Here is a 12,941-nt window from a genome sequence, read left to right on the forward strand (position 1 = left end):
GCCTGCCCTATAAGTCAGTGAGAATAGGACAGTAATTCTGCTAAAGCGTAGTAGAGACTTTTTTATGTCACGATAAATGCATTTTGAAAGCATTAAATGATTACATTTCTAAAATCAAGCTGAGTAGGGTACAATTGTATGGCTCTTTCTAAAGCGGCATGTTGCCTAGTTAGAGTGAGAAACCATTACAAAAAGGTAAAAGCAATGTTGTTGGGGAGGTAAACTCATCAGGAGCATGCACACGACTTCCACTTTCTTGAATGGGAACTGTGCATGAAAATCCAACAGTACTATTTTTTGGTCCTTTGGATGCTGCTGACAAATGTGACACAACCAGCTTTACTGTTTCATGTAAGTGTCTTTCTGAGACCCTGACCTTGCTGTGTGCTACCTGCAGAGCACCAGGCATCAATCATGCTCTCTCCCCTATTTAGAGCAAGCACTCTACCACTTAAACTAATTCTCCTAGCTGTTAGGCAGCATCCGCTGTCCACCAGCCCTGCCATGGCTCACTTCTTTGGAGGCTGAATGGGGAGAGGGGCACAATGGCTCAGCCCCCTGGCTGGTGTCCCCTTCTAAAAAGAAAGAACAGGAGCCTGGTATGTGCCCCCCCCACCCCCGTCCTCCAGCCTTCCACTGGAGGATGCAGGCATTGATCCTACATCCACTTGCATGTAGAACAATGCTCTACCAGTTGAGCTGATCCCTCTGACTGGAAGCTGGCTCTGACCCACCCATGTCATGCCAAAGGCCACGAGGTCCCCAAGGTGTCCTGTTGCTTCTTTCTGAAATGGCCGGGGGAGTGTTTTTCTTGTGGTCTGGCTAGTTCAGCTGGTTGGTGTGTGGCACTAATAATGCCATGGTTGTGGGCCTAATCCTCTCTATGGCCCAAGGAGGGTGATTTCACTTCACTGTTACAATAAGCAAAGCTTGCTACCTCACCTCAGTTCTGGGCGAGCAGTCTACTGCTTGAGCTAATTCCCCACCTTCAGATGACCTGTCTGGTGCCAGTGAGACAAAGAGATGGCACCAGGGTCTTGAGCAAAGCCATAAGAAAGGGATGACTCACCCTACCACAGCAGGACAGGCTGGCGAATTTAGGTATCAATGCCATTGCTGCTCATATGTGCAAGCACTCCACTATTTGAGCTAATCCACCTTGCCAAAAAGGACCCTAATATGATGTTGTCCCATTGTAGCCCGTTGCTTGTCTCTGAAATGGCTGGGGGAGGTGGTCTTCTCCCAGGCAGGCTAGTTCAGTGTGTAAAACTGTGGTGTCAATAACATCAACATTGTGGGTTTGAGTCTCTATGCTGCTTGTTAGCTACCTGGATGTGGGCTTGGGCCTGTGGTTCTTGCTCTACTCCATGACCACTACATGCAATGGGCGGTGGTCCAACCCTTCCCCAGGAAGCAGGTAAGAGCCATTCTCCCAACACCTGAAGAATGCAGGCATCAACCCCACAAATTCTAGAATGTAAAGCAAGCACTAATCCCCCTGCTGAGAAACTGGTCCCGACCTGCCTGTGTTGTTCCAGAGGCCACAAAGTCCCCTCAGTGGCCTATTGCTCCTTTCCAAAATGGCCAAGGGAGGAGTACCTCTAGTGGACCGGCTAGCTCAGATGGTTAGACTGTGTTAGTGACCCCTACATTACCCCACTGCTTCCACCCTTACTTTCCATGACCCCTGAGAAGACATGCCAAACCAGCGGGGAAAAAATGCTGGAATTGGGGTTGGTTTTGGCTTAATTACCTTGTGAGTTGCTTGTTGATTCATTTTTGGCTTGTAGCTTGTTGCTTGTGGCTTGTTGCAGCTCGTTGCTTCTTTTATTTTTGATCAGCTCCAGGCAAGCAGGGTCGGGGGGGGGGGAGGGGGCAAGCAGGGTTAAGGGGCGGGGGAAGAGAGTCGGGGTGCACAGTGGGCCCAACACACAGTCCCACACTGCACGCTGGGGGGGGATCTAGTCACATAGAGTGTTGGGGTTCTTAGGGACTGGCTTGTTTTGAAATGGGATTAGCTTGATTTTTGGCTTATTGTGAAAGTCAGGGTGAAGGGTCAATGAGGAACCATTTAGAAGGCAGCCTAGGTCAACTAGTGCCAATCTGTAGGCTGAGGGGGTCACATGGCATCACAGAGAGCAAAGCTTGAGTTATTGGGGTCATGCAGGAGTCAACAAGGAAAAATTTGGATGCAGCCAGGGTCAATAGGGATAAATAACTGTTAATCTGGAAGCAGAGGGGTCACATGGGGTCAGAGAGAGCAAGGTCATGCAGGGGTCAATGAGGAGCAATTTCTAGGCATCCTGTGTCAATTAGTGCCCAACCTTCATCAGAGGATTCACTCCGGGTCACAGAGAGCAAAGCTTGAGTTATTGGGGTCATGCAGGGGTCACAGAGGAACAATTTGGGGGAAGCCTGGCTCAGTTAGTGCCAGTCTGGGGGCAGAGGAGTCACACCGGGTCAGAGAAATCAAAACTGAAGTGACTGCAGTCATGCAAGGGTCTAGAAGAAAAAATGTGGACGCAGCTAGGGTCGCAATGGGGTCAATGACTGCTAATCTGGAAGCAGAGGGGTCACACAGAGGAAGGCTGGAGGCAGTGGGGCCATGCAGGGGTTAATGAGGAACAATTTGGAGTCAATCAGGGTCCCACAGAAATCAACAAGTGTTCCTCTTGAGGCTGTGGGGTCACACAGGGACACAGAGAGCAAGGCTGGAGACATTGTGGTCATGTGGGAGCCAGTGAGGAAAAATTTGGGGTCACCCACAGTCGCATCAGGGTTAATAAGTGCTAATCTGGAAGCAGAGGGGTCACAATGGGTCACAAAAAGGAAAGCTGGAGGTAGTGGGGTCATGCAGGGGTCAATGAGGAACAATTTGGAGGCAGCCTGTGTCAATTAGTGCCAATCTGAAGGCAGAGTGTTAACACAGGGTCACAGATAGTAAATCTTTAGTTATTGAGGTCATGCAGGAGTCAATGAGGAAAAATTTGGAGTCAACCAGGGTCCCACAGAGGTCAACAAGGGTTCATCTTGAGGCTGTGGGGTCACACAGCGTCATAGCGAACAAGATTGGCCATATTATGATCATGTGGGAGTCAGTGAGCAAAAAAATTTGGCTCCTAGGCTCATCAATCAAATGTACAAATCAAGATGTAACTCATACACATAAATAATATCCTATGTATCAAGAGAGAACAATGTTCCATAGACTGATACTTGATGTATATTACTAAGAGACCATTCTCCTCCAATTAGTTTCACAATTCCACTTTATAGACTATGCAACACCCAAACTGATAGCTGAGACAGAGAAATAAACCTTTTCCAGAGAATAAAGATCATTTCTCCTAAATCTCCAGGTGTAAAGTCAGGCACCTAAATTAAACATTTAGGCTCCTAAATAAGTGGCCTGATTTTCAGAGTTTCCAAGCACTCAGAATTCTCACAGTGACAGGCCACTGTCTTTCTATTTACATCTTTTATATGATAGATGGACCTGAGTCATGAGGTTCAGATCTTGATCTCAGGTTTCTTCAAGTTTTAGGAGTGACTGGATTCAGGATTATTATTTAAAATCCTTATACAGATAGACACAAGCTTCAGTGTTCAGATTCAGACACAAACACACTGAAAGTTTGTGAAAAAAGAGGGTTTGGATCAGTTTCCATTTTGAATCCACCTCCTATCTATCACAAAACTGGTGAAGAAAGGACAGAATCTCTCTCTGGCAATTCATAAATCAAACTGACTCAAGAAATTGTCATGAAGATGAAAAAATAAAATAGCTCCCTTTTCCATGTCTGCAGCGGTTTGAATCCCTCATTGATTTTATCAAAAGGCGAAATGTGGATTATTAATGCATCTAGGTAATATTTCTTGTTTATGTAATCAAACACCAGTTTAGGAAGAGAGTCTTAACTTCTACCCTAAAATAAACAGTGCCCTACCAGCATACCACATTTCAATGTAAAGAAGAGAAAATGGTAGAATGTGACATGCATAATACCCATTTGAGAAGATGGAAGGGGAAGAAAAAAAATCAATTTCATAAAATGAAGATGGCTTTAGCTGCAGATGTGTTTACAGTAAGAATTAATTCTACTTTCAGGAAGTGTAGTGAATTGGTTTGCAGGGCTCAGATCCGCACCACAAGATCTGAGAGCTGTAATGAGCTCATAAGACTGAGAGTCTGAGGACTCAGTTTGATCCTTTGTGTTTTGCTTCCAAGATTTTTGCTAACGAGACCAGCAGCACCAGTATTTCTATACCAGAGTGGATTGATTTAAATCACTAATTTTAATCATGATTTAAATCAGCAAGCTGGAAACCTTAATTTAAATCATGGATTTTAATCTTGTTTTGTATTTGTACGTTTTTGTTATGTTCCTAAAGAAAAGTTATGGTCAATGGTCGGTAAACATTAAAACATGTTAAGTTGCAACTAAATATAGCCTTTGCACTAACTTTGGTACTGCTCTTTTGCTGAACAGGCAAAAGTGTCCTTGTAGCAGGCTATGATGCTACCTGAAACCCTCTTAGCGAGTTTATGAGAAGGGATTAATTGTTTTTTCTGTCCTCTAGCAAAGGGTACGAATATTCTAGGAAAAATCCTAAAGGTTCTAGTCAGAGGTGAAAGTGGGCCGGTATGGGCCAGTACAGAGTACCGGTAAGAAGTGGCCGCTGGTACCAGCCCGTATGCAGCCGATGTTAAAGCGCTACCGGCAGGGCCGCCGATGGGGGTGGGGAAGGGGCATCTGCCCTGGGGCCCGGCAATTGAAAAGGGCCCAGGGCTCCCAGCCGCCACTACCGCGGCAGTGGTTGGAGCCCCAGGCCGTTTAAATCGCCACCGGAGCCCCGGGCAGGCCAGCATGGAAGGGCTGGTTGGGGGACGCTGACCCTCAGCCCTGCCCCTTCTGCCCGAGGTCCCTCCCCTTCCGGAGGCCCGGAGCCATGCCCCCGTACCGATAAGTAATTTATCTTACTTTCACCCGTGGTTCTAGTCCTGTCCAGACAGAAGGCAATTGCCCTCTGAACATTTAAAGTGTGAAGGCTAGTGTCTGCTCTTGAGGAGTGAGGCTTGGGAAAGAATACTAGTGGATGGATATCCTGATTGATATGAAAATCCGATGAGACACCAGGTTGGAATTGTGGGTGGGGGCATAGTGTGATCTTATCATGGTAGAAGGCAGTGTAAGACGGTTCAGCCATGAATGCTCCAAGTTCTCCCACCCTTCTAGCTATGGTGATAGCAATCGTGAATGAGGTCTTAAAGGAGAAGTAGCAGAACAAATAGGTGGCCATAGATTTAAATGGGCAGTTCCTTAGGGCACTGAGAATCACATTAAGGTCCCCATGGAGATGGGGGGGGGGAAATATGAGGAAACAAATTAGGTAAGCCCTAAGGAATCTGGGCATGGTTGAGTGGGCAAAAACTGAAAGACCCTCAATAGACAAATGAAGGCTATACATTTAGTTAATACATTTGTTTTTAATTCCAGCAGGTACGGACAATTCTGGAGACAAGAACTTCAGTAGGAGATAGTGACATGAACACCAGAAAAGAAAGTATTTCCACTTCTGCTTTCTGTGAAAAATGTTGATATTTTGTTGAAATACCAAATGCCCCCAAAGCACCATATTGCAGGTGCAAACTGAAATATTTTTGTTCAAAATGGTACCATGGTGCCTTATGGGATTTGTAGTTTGGGTGTCTTATGTACCCATTGTTCTCCAAAGACTGGGCTCCCTGCTTGGACCACATCTTTCATGGTGCACCACTTAGATGGCAAAATTGTGTTACTTTTACCAATACATTTATACAGTTACAATTCTGAATCAAAGAGGTGAAGTATTCTTGTACTTAAAGCTATTAAATTGTAAGCCAAAAAATGAATCATTAGTCTCAACTCAAAATATAGGCCCTGCTACCCGTGTTTCCTTAGATTCCCTCTCCTTGGAATAGAAATACAGTTTGCTTTGTGGGACATTCCCAGGGCTCATTAGAAGAAAGAAAATCAGTGGTCCCCTCTGCTGAGTGAAAATTTTGAGAAGGCTTTGTATTGAAAGGCAACCATTTTAAGTAATACACTTCAGAATCTGAGCTAGAGAACCAAAAAAGGCCTAAATAATGAGATTGTCTCTTCCCTTTCACTGAATGCTGCTATAGCACTAACCATTTAAATTAAATTAATCTGTAGACTATTAGACCACTATATTCTGACTTCATTGCATATCCACACAGTAATGGACGACTCCTGCTCCCATTGAAGTCAATGATAAAACTCCGATTAACTTCAGTGGTGTACCAGCAAGATCTAAACCGCCTGTGCAGAGTATAGACAGAACTTTCTGGGCTCCTAAATTCATTTGGAAAGTTGAATCTGGCTTTCCAATACCTGGTTCCAGACAAGTGACTCCTCCTCCAATATTCTCCACAGTCCCAGCTGCTTCCTGGCCAGGAATGCTGTCATCTGTCCAACAGATCCCTGTGGCTACTATCTGTATGGAAATGAAAGGACATAACAATGGAACCATTTTTTGTTTTGAGTTTGAGTTGTTTTGTTTTGAGTTTTCATTCCAGAATATCTCAGTGTTGCTATTTGTTTATTAGGTTTGTTTGCATGGGGACCCCAGTCATTCCTCTTTTGTCCATGTTGAATGTTTTCCATCAGTTTTGTCAGCCTTATGCTCAGTAATGCTCAAGAGGACTGTAAACTTACTTCGAGTGCGCTTTCAGTTTTCTAGGAATCAAGAATCCCGAGTCCGAGTATATACAATAACATTGCAGACAAGTTACTTGGGCTAGAACGAAGTGCTATACAGTTTATTGGCATGAAACAGAATTTGGTAACCCTAATTGAGAATTTCCTGTCGAGACACATTCAGAATATTCATTAGCACAGGAGATCTTGCATGTGGCTACTGTAATGCCCATACATTTGCAGAGCAGCTTGCCACATGGGTTAAGTGCCTGTTTTTTTAAAAGATATGCTCACAATTGCACACCTAATTCCACCGGCATGCACAAATCAGGTATTTGCATGTAGAAATGGCAAGTTTTGTATCGAACAGTCGATTTACATCCCAAAATATCCCCCTTGTGTGGCCGATTACTGCATACCAAATTCTGCGTGAAGTTGTGTCTGCAGTGAGGCACATTCAATTACATGCAAACAATTTTGAAAATCAAGCGCAAAGCGTCTGCCTTAAGTCTTCACAAGGACTAATGGTAGGTTCTAATCTTTTTAGGGTTTTATTTGTCTTTAAAATGGCTCATCTCTGTTTCTGGGATCAACAAGCATCATATTTTCAATGCTCAGAGCTCATCTACACTCGATAGTTTTGCTGCTTTAATTGTAATGGCATCGTTAAACTGCAACCACTCTCCTAGTTTCAGAACACTTATACTGGTATAAAAGGGGTTTTTACAGTACAGATTATTCTGGCTCAGGAAGCAATATAAGCTATTCTGCCATAAAGCAACTTCCTACTGAAATAACTATATTGGTAAAACAAAAACACCCCTAACTTACAGTGTAACTTTTCTCGTGTAGACTGGGCCTCAGTTATTTGTATTATCTAAAATATTCCACTTCCAATGACATTAGAATTCTCTGTGTACAAGAATCAAAACATAATATTCAGCATGAAGATTTTGGAGTCCTTACCCCAAATCTGAGACATGCTCAAGGAGAGGGAGGTACCCAGCCTGTGTGTCCAGTATGGTGTTTGCCAGGAATTCCTGGATTACTTCATCCCAATATTTTGTCTCTTTTTGTCCATAACGACAACTATTAGCCAGACTCCGGGTAACGTGAAGGAGTGGGGTGGGTTTTTAAGGGTACATCTACACTAGCAATTGTACACATGTCCATGAATGCACTTATGCTATAACCCCCTTTTTCTCCATGCTTAAACTCCAGAATCATGTGTCTGAAGGTGAGTAGAGATCAGGTAAGTTAGCATGCCCGAGGGATGTGCCACAGCTCCATAGCTGTTATCAGTGTGGATGGGGGTAAGGGATGTGTATCAGGTCTTGAGTTTCAATAGTCCTCAACCCCCATTCCCACAATGAATTGAACCATTTTCTTTCTGACCCTTACCCGATCTATACAGACCCCTGTGCTCCAATTTTCACTGGAATTAGGGTGCTTCACTGACCATATGAGAACAGGTTTCTGCTGCACTGTTTACAGATCAATCCTGGAGACAATGGATCCTGCTCTGAGAGCAGCCGCCTGGCCAGCCAACCACACGTGGGGGCTGATCAATGTGTGGTTAGAGGACACCATACTCACCAACTTCTCCTGGAGTGGCAGGAAAATTCACCTGTACCAAGAAATTTCATGGAGGCTGAAACATCTAGGCATTGAGCAGACTCTGGTCCAGTACTGGGAATGAATCAAGTACTTGAGGCTCTTGTACAAGGGGGCCAAAAAAAAAAAAAACTCCAACCATTGCATCAGGAGGGCTCATCGCCTATGTCCCTTCCATGAGGAACTTGAGCAGGTGCTGTCAAGGACTCCCAATACAGAGCCTGAATTGTCTCTCAGTCCCCTTCTCAACCCCATCAGCCCCATTGTCCAACAGGATGCTGATGATGGCCAGGGCATCAGGGATCATGGAGGATGCCCCAGAAGACCCAGAGGAGAGATAGCATATGATTTATCAGGAGGAGCCAGTTGAAGAAGCCCCCTGATGAACCCAAGGAAGTCACCAAGTCATGGTGTCATAAATATAAAGGGAAGGGTAAACACCTCTAAAATCCCTCCTGGCAAGAGGAAAAATCCTCTCACTTGTAAAGGGTTAAGAAGCTAGGATGACCTCGCTGGCACCTGACCAAAATGACCAATGAGGAGACAAGATACTTTCAAATGCTGGGGCGGGGGGGAGAAACAAAGGGTCTGTCTGTGTGATGCTTTTGCCAGGGACAGAACAGGAATGGAGTCTTAGAATTTAGTAAGTAATCTAGCTAGATATGCGTTAGATTATGATTTCTTTAAATGGCTGAGAAATTAAGCTGTGCTGAATAGAATGGATATTCCTGTCTGTGTCTCTTTTTGTAACTTAAGATTTTGCCTAGAGGGATTCTCTATGTTTTGAATCTAATTACCCTGTAAGGTATTTACCATCCTGATTTTACAGAGGGGATTCTTTTTATTGTTACTTCTTTTTTACTGTTACTTCTATTAAAATTCTTCTTTTCAAGAACTGAATGCTTTTTTTCATTGTTCTTAAGATCCAAGGGTTTGGGTCGGTGGTCACCTATGCAAATTGGTGAGGATTTTTATCAAACCTTCCCCAGGAAGTGGGGTGCAAGGGTTGGGAGGATTTTGGGGGGAAAGACGTTTCCAAACAATGCTTTCCTAATAAAATAGACCCATATAAACGTTTGGTGGTGGCAGTGGAAGTCCAAGGGCAAAGGGTAAAATAGTTTGTACCTTGGGGAAGTTTTAACCTAAGCTGGTAAAAGTAAGCTTAGGAGGTTTTCATGCAGGTCCCCACATCTGTACCCTAGAATTCAGAGTGGGGGAGGAACCTTGACAGTCAGTATGTATGATCCAAGGGTTTGGGTCTGTGGTCACCTATGCAAATTGGTGAGGATTTTTACCAAACCTTTCCCAGGAAGTGGGGTGCAAGGGTTGGGAGGATTTTGGGGGGAAAGACGTGTCCAAACTATGTTTCCCAGTAAACCCAGTTAGAGTTTGGTGGTGGCAGTGGTTATTCCAAGGACAAAAGATAAAATTAATTTGTACCTTGGGGAAGTTTTAACCTAAGCTGGTAAAAGTAAGCTTAGGAGGTTTTCATGCAGGTCCCCACAACTGTACCCTAGAGTTCAGAGTGGGGAAGGAACCTTGACATATGGCAAGAACCAGAACCCAAGGCTGGTAAGTTACAATGGACCCTCCACCCTTCCCGCCAATATCCCCTCTTGCTCTGCGCTACATTGCTGATTTTAAGATCAAGGGCATTTGAACTACTGTGTGCTGACTTTTCCTTGTTGGAAAATAGGCTATGCATTGCTATGTCTCTGAGAGTTTGAACAGCAGGGCTGGAGCCACAGTATTGTCGCACCCCATCCCCTTACCAGAGTTCTCCAATCTTTCCTTCTCCACCCAGCCCCCACTATGCTCCACCTCAAAAATGGTCCTCAGGCATGACAGTTATAAATCAATGATTTAATTGATTTCTAATGAAGCAGTATTATGCATTTAGCTAAAGCGACATCTTAAACACACATTATTAATGAAAAATAATGGTGACCTTGGGTCTGTGCATTTCTCAGCCAGCACTTAAACAGCAATGGTCCTGAGGCACGGGAGGTTACTGAAGCCTTGTCTAAACTACCGGGGTAAGTCAACCTAAGTTACGCTACTCCAGCTATGTGAATAACATAGGTGGAGTCAACATAGCTGAGATCAACTTACTGCTGTGTCTTCACTGCACTGCGTCGATGGGTGACACTCTCCCGTCAACTTACCTTACTCTCCTCATTCCGGTGGAGTACCAGAGTCGACTTGGAGAGTGCTCTGTGGTTCATTTAGCAGGTCTTCACTAAACCCACTAAACCAACCCCTGCTGCATCGATCACAGCAGCATCGATCCCCAGTAAGTGTAGACATGGCCTCAGACACAGGCAGAAAAAGGCCCTTATATTCTATGATTGAGGATTGAAGAGCAGGCCAGCCACAAGAAAAGATACCAGTATGCTCTCCACCATGGAAATGAAGACGTTGAGAGGGTCAAATGGCAGGGCACTCCATGACAGGAAATGAAATGAGGTTCCGAGAGACCTAATGCAGGTTGACCCTCTGAAGAAAAGTTGAAGGGGGCTAGGTTACATTGGTATGGGTGTGTTCATCAGGGAACTGAGTGGTTATATTGGTTAAGATGGCCCTTTCAATGATCATGGATGGAAGACAACCAAGGAGAGGCCACAACATCAGTAAACAAACTAGATATCAGCAAACTTTAGAGAGACCCCGATTTGCATGACGGTGCACAATCGTGCATTTTGGAAGACGGCTATGAAAGTTGCCAACCCTGAACAGGGAATGGCAAGAAAGAAGAAGAGAAGACGACTGGTACTGCAAAAGTTGCAACACATTGCTCTACCTTATTGTGACCAATAAGACATTAGCAATCATAAATGGGAAACCAATATTTTAAAAACTGATTTGCCATCCTAGGGAGCAGGTTAGCAGATAGCAAGTGCAATGCAAGAACATTTGTCCAGGAGGAAGAATACTAAGTATCTCATCGTTTAACGCCACAACTAGCAAACAGCTGAGAAATCAGAATTGAAATAATCTTCAAACTGAAGTCTTTGGACTGGGAGATTTCCTTTCTGCGGCAGATTCAAGCTTCTCATTCTCAGGGTTTCTCTGTTCTCTTTGCTCCCACCTCATTGCCCCTTTTCTGATCAAGCCATGTAACTAAACATTCCCTGAGTTTCCCTCTCTCACTCCCAATTTCATGTCTTCTTTCATGAGATGCCTACACCCGGAACCCATTTGCTAACTTGATCCATCGTGCATCTTTCAAATGTCTCTTTAAAAAAGTATTTCTTCCATCAGTCTTACAAACCCTAGTCTTTGCCTCTTCAAAACCTCTTAAAGCAAAAAAAACCAAATAAATAAAATCAGAACTTATGGAACTCACAAAACATGGCATTCACCTCCAAAAAAACACTAACCCTTACCTTTTCTAGTCATCCTCTTTCCAGTCCAACATGTTTTACATGGCCTTGTCAGGGCAGGTCTTAACTTAGATTATAAGTGTTCAGCAGTAGGAACATAGATCTTCGTCCTGCTCCCATTGGGCCAGGATTCCATACTCTTTTACTAGCTCATACAGTGCCATGTACATTTATAGGTTGTCTTTCTTTATACAGTGCTATCTGAAACCTTATGACAAACACCATATGAAAAGTAATGGAACGGAACCTAGTTTCAGCTCTTTCCAATGTATTTCAAAAGGGTACGGGACAGAAGCAAAATTAGGGAAACAGACTCTCTCAAGATAGTGTATCGGGAGTTCTGATATAGTGTGCTGAATCAATACCCTAATATAGTGTCAGGGGCTTCTATGCTGCTGGAAGCTAAGTCATGGCTTCCAAGGCCTGAAACACCTGTGATCAGCAAAAGATCCCATGAGATTTTGCAAGTTTAAGAGTATTCGCCTGTGTTTGCACTCTATGCCATTTTGGGTTGCATTCTGGTCACCTAATCTCCACAGTACTTTTCATCTGGGGAATTGTTAGCGCAGTTCCACGCCAAACAAATTTGGTGTGCTGTGTAGCTGGTACAGAGCAACTGTCCAGTTCTACTCCAGAAGAAGTTACATTTCAGTGGTGGATAAATAAATCCATGTAGAGTGCAGTTTGTTTGACACAATGAAAGACATGACACATAAATATAAGATACCACTATACACCTTATAGACTTTAAGGCCAAAAGGGACCATCTTGCTCATCTAGTCTGATCTCCTGCATGCAGCAGGCCACAAAACCTCACCCACCACTCCTGTAATAGAACCCTAACCTCTGGCTGAGTTATTGAAGTCCTCAAATCATGGTTTAAAGAAGTCAAGTTACAGAGAATCCAAGATTTACACTAGGTTGAACTAGCAAGTACCCCATGCCCCATGCTGCAGAGGAATAGGAAAAATTTCCAGGGGCTCTGCCATCTGGCCAGGGGGGAAATTCCTTCCTGAGCCCAAATATGGTGATCAGTTAGACCCTGGCAAGACACACCAGCCAGACACTTGGGAACGAATTCACTGTAGTAACTCAGAGCCCTCCCCATCTAGTGTCCCAACCCTGTCCTTCGGGGATATTTGCCACTAGCTGTCACACATGGGTGACATGTCATTTTAGGCAATCTCATCATACCATTCCCTACATAAACGTTTTCAGTTTAGTCTTGAAACCAGTTAGGTTT

At 44.1% G+C, this 12,941-nt stretch overlaps 1 long non-coding RNA gene across 1 annotated transcript in view; it reads right to left on the reverse strand.

Moving 5' to 3' along the window:
• The window catches only part of LOC141984025 (uncharacterized), a 208,828-nt gene that overhangs the window by 143,127 nt on the left and 52,760 nt on the right, over nucleotides 1-12,941 (reverse strand). The window contains exon 2 of the long non-coding RNA XR_012638617.1: nucleotides 6,396-6,498. This is a non-coding gene — a long non-coding RNA (uncharacterized LOC141984025). The remainder of the gene's footprint in view (nucleotides 1-6,395; nucleotides 6,499-12,941) is intronic.

The sequence above is a fragment of the Natator depressus genome, chromosome 1, assembly GCF_965152275.1.
Source record: "Natator depressus isolate rNatDep1 chromosome 1, rNatDep2.hap1, whole genome shotgun sequence".
Classification (NCBI taxonomy): domain Eukaryota; kingdom Metazoa; phylum Chordata; order Testudines; family Cheloniidae; genus Natator; species Natator depressus.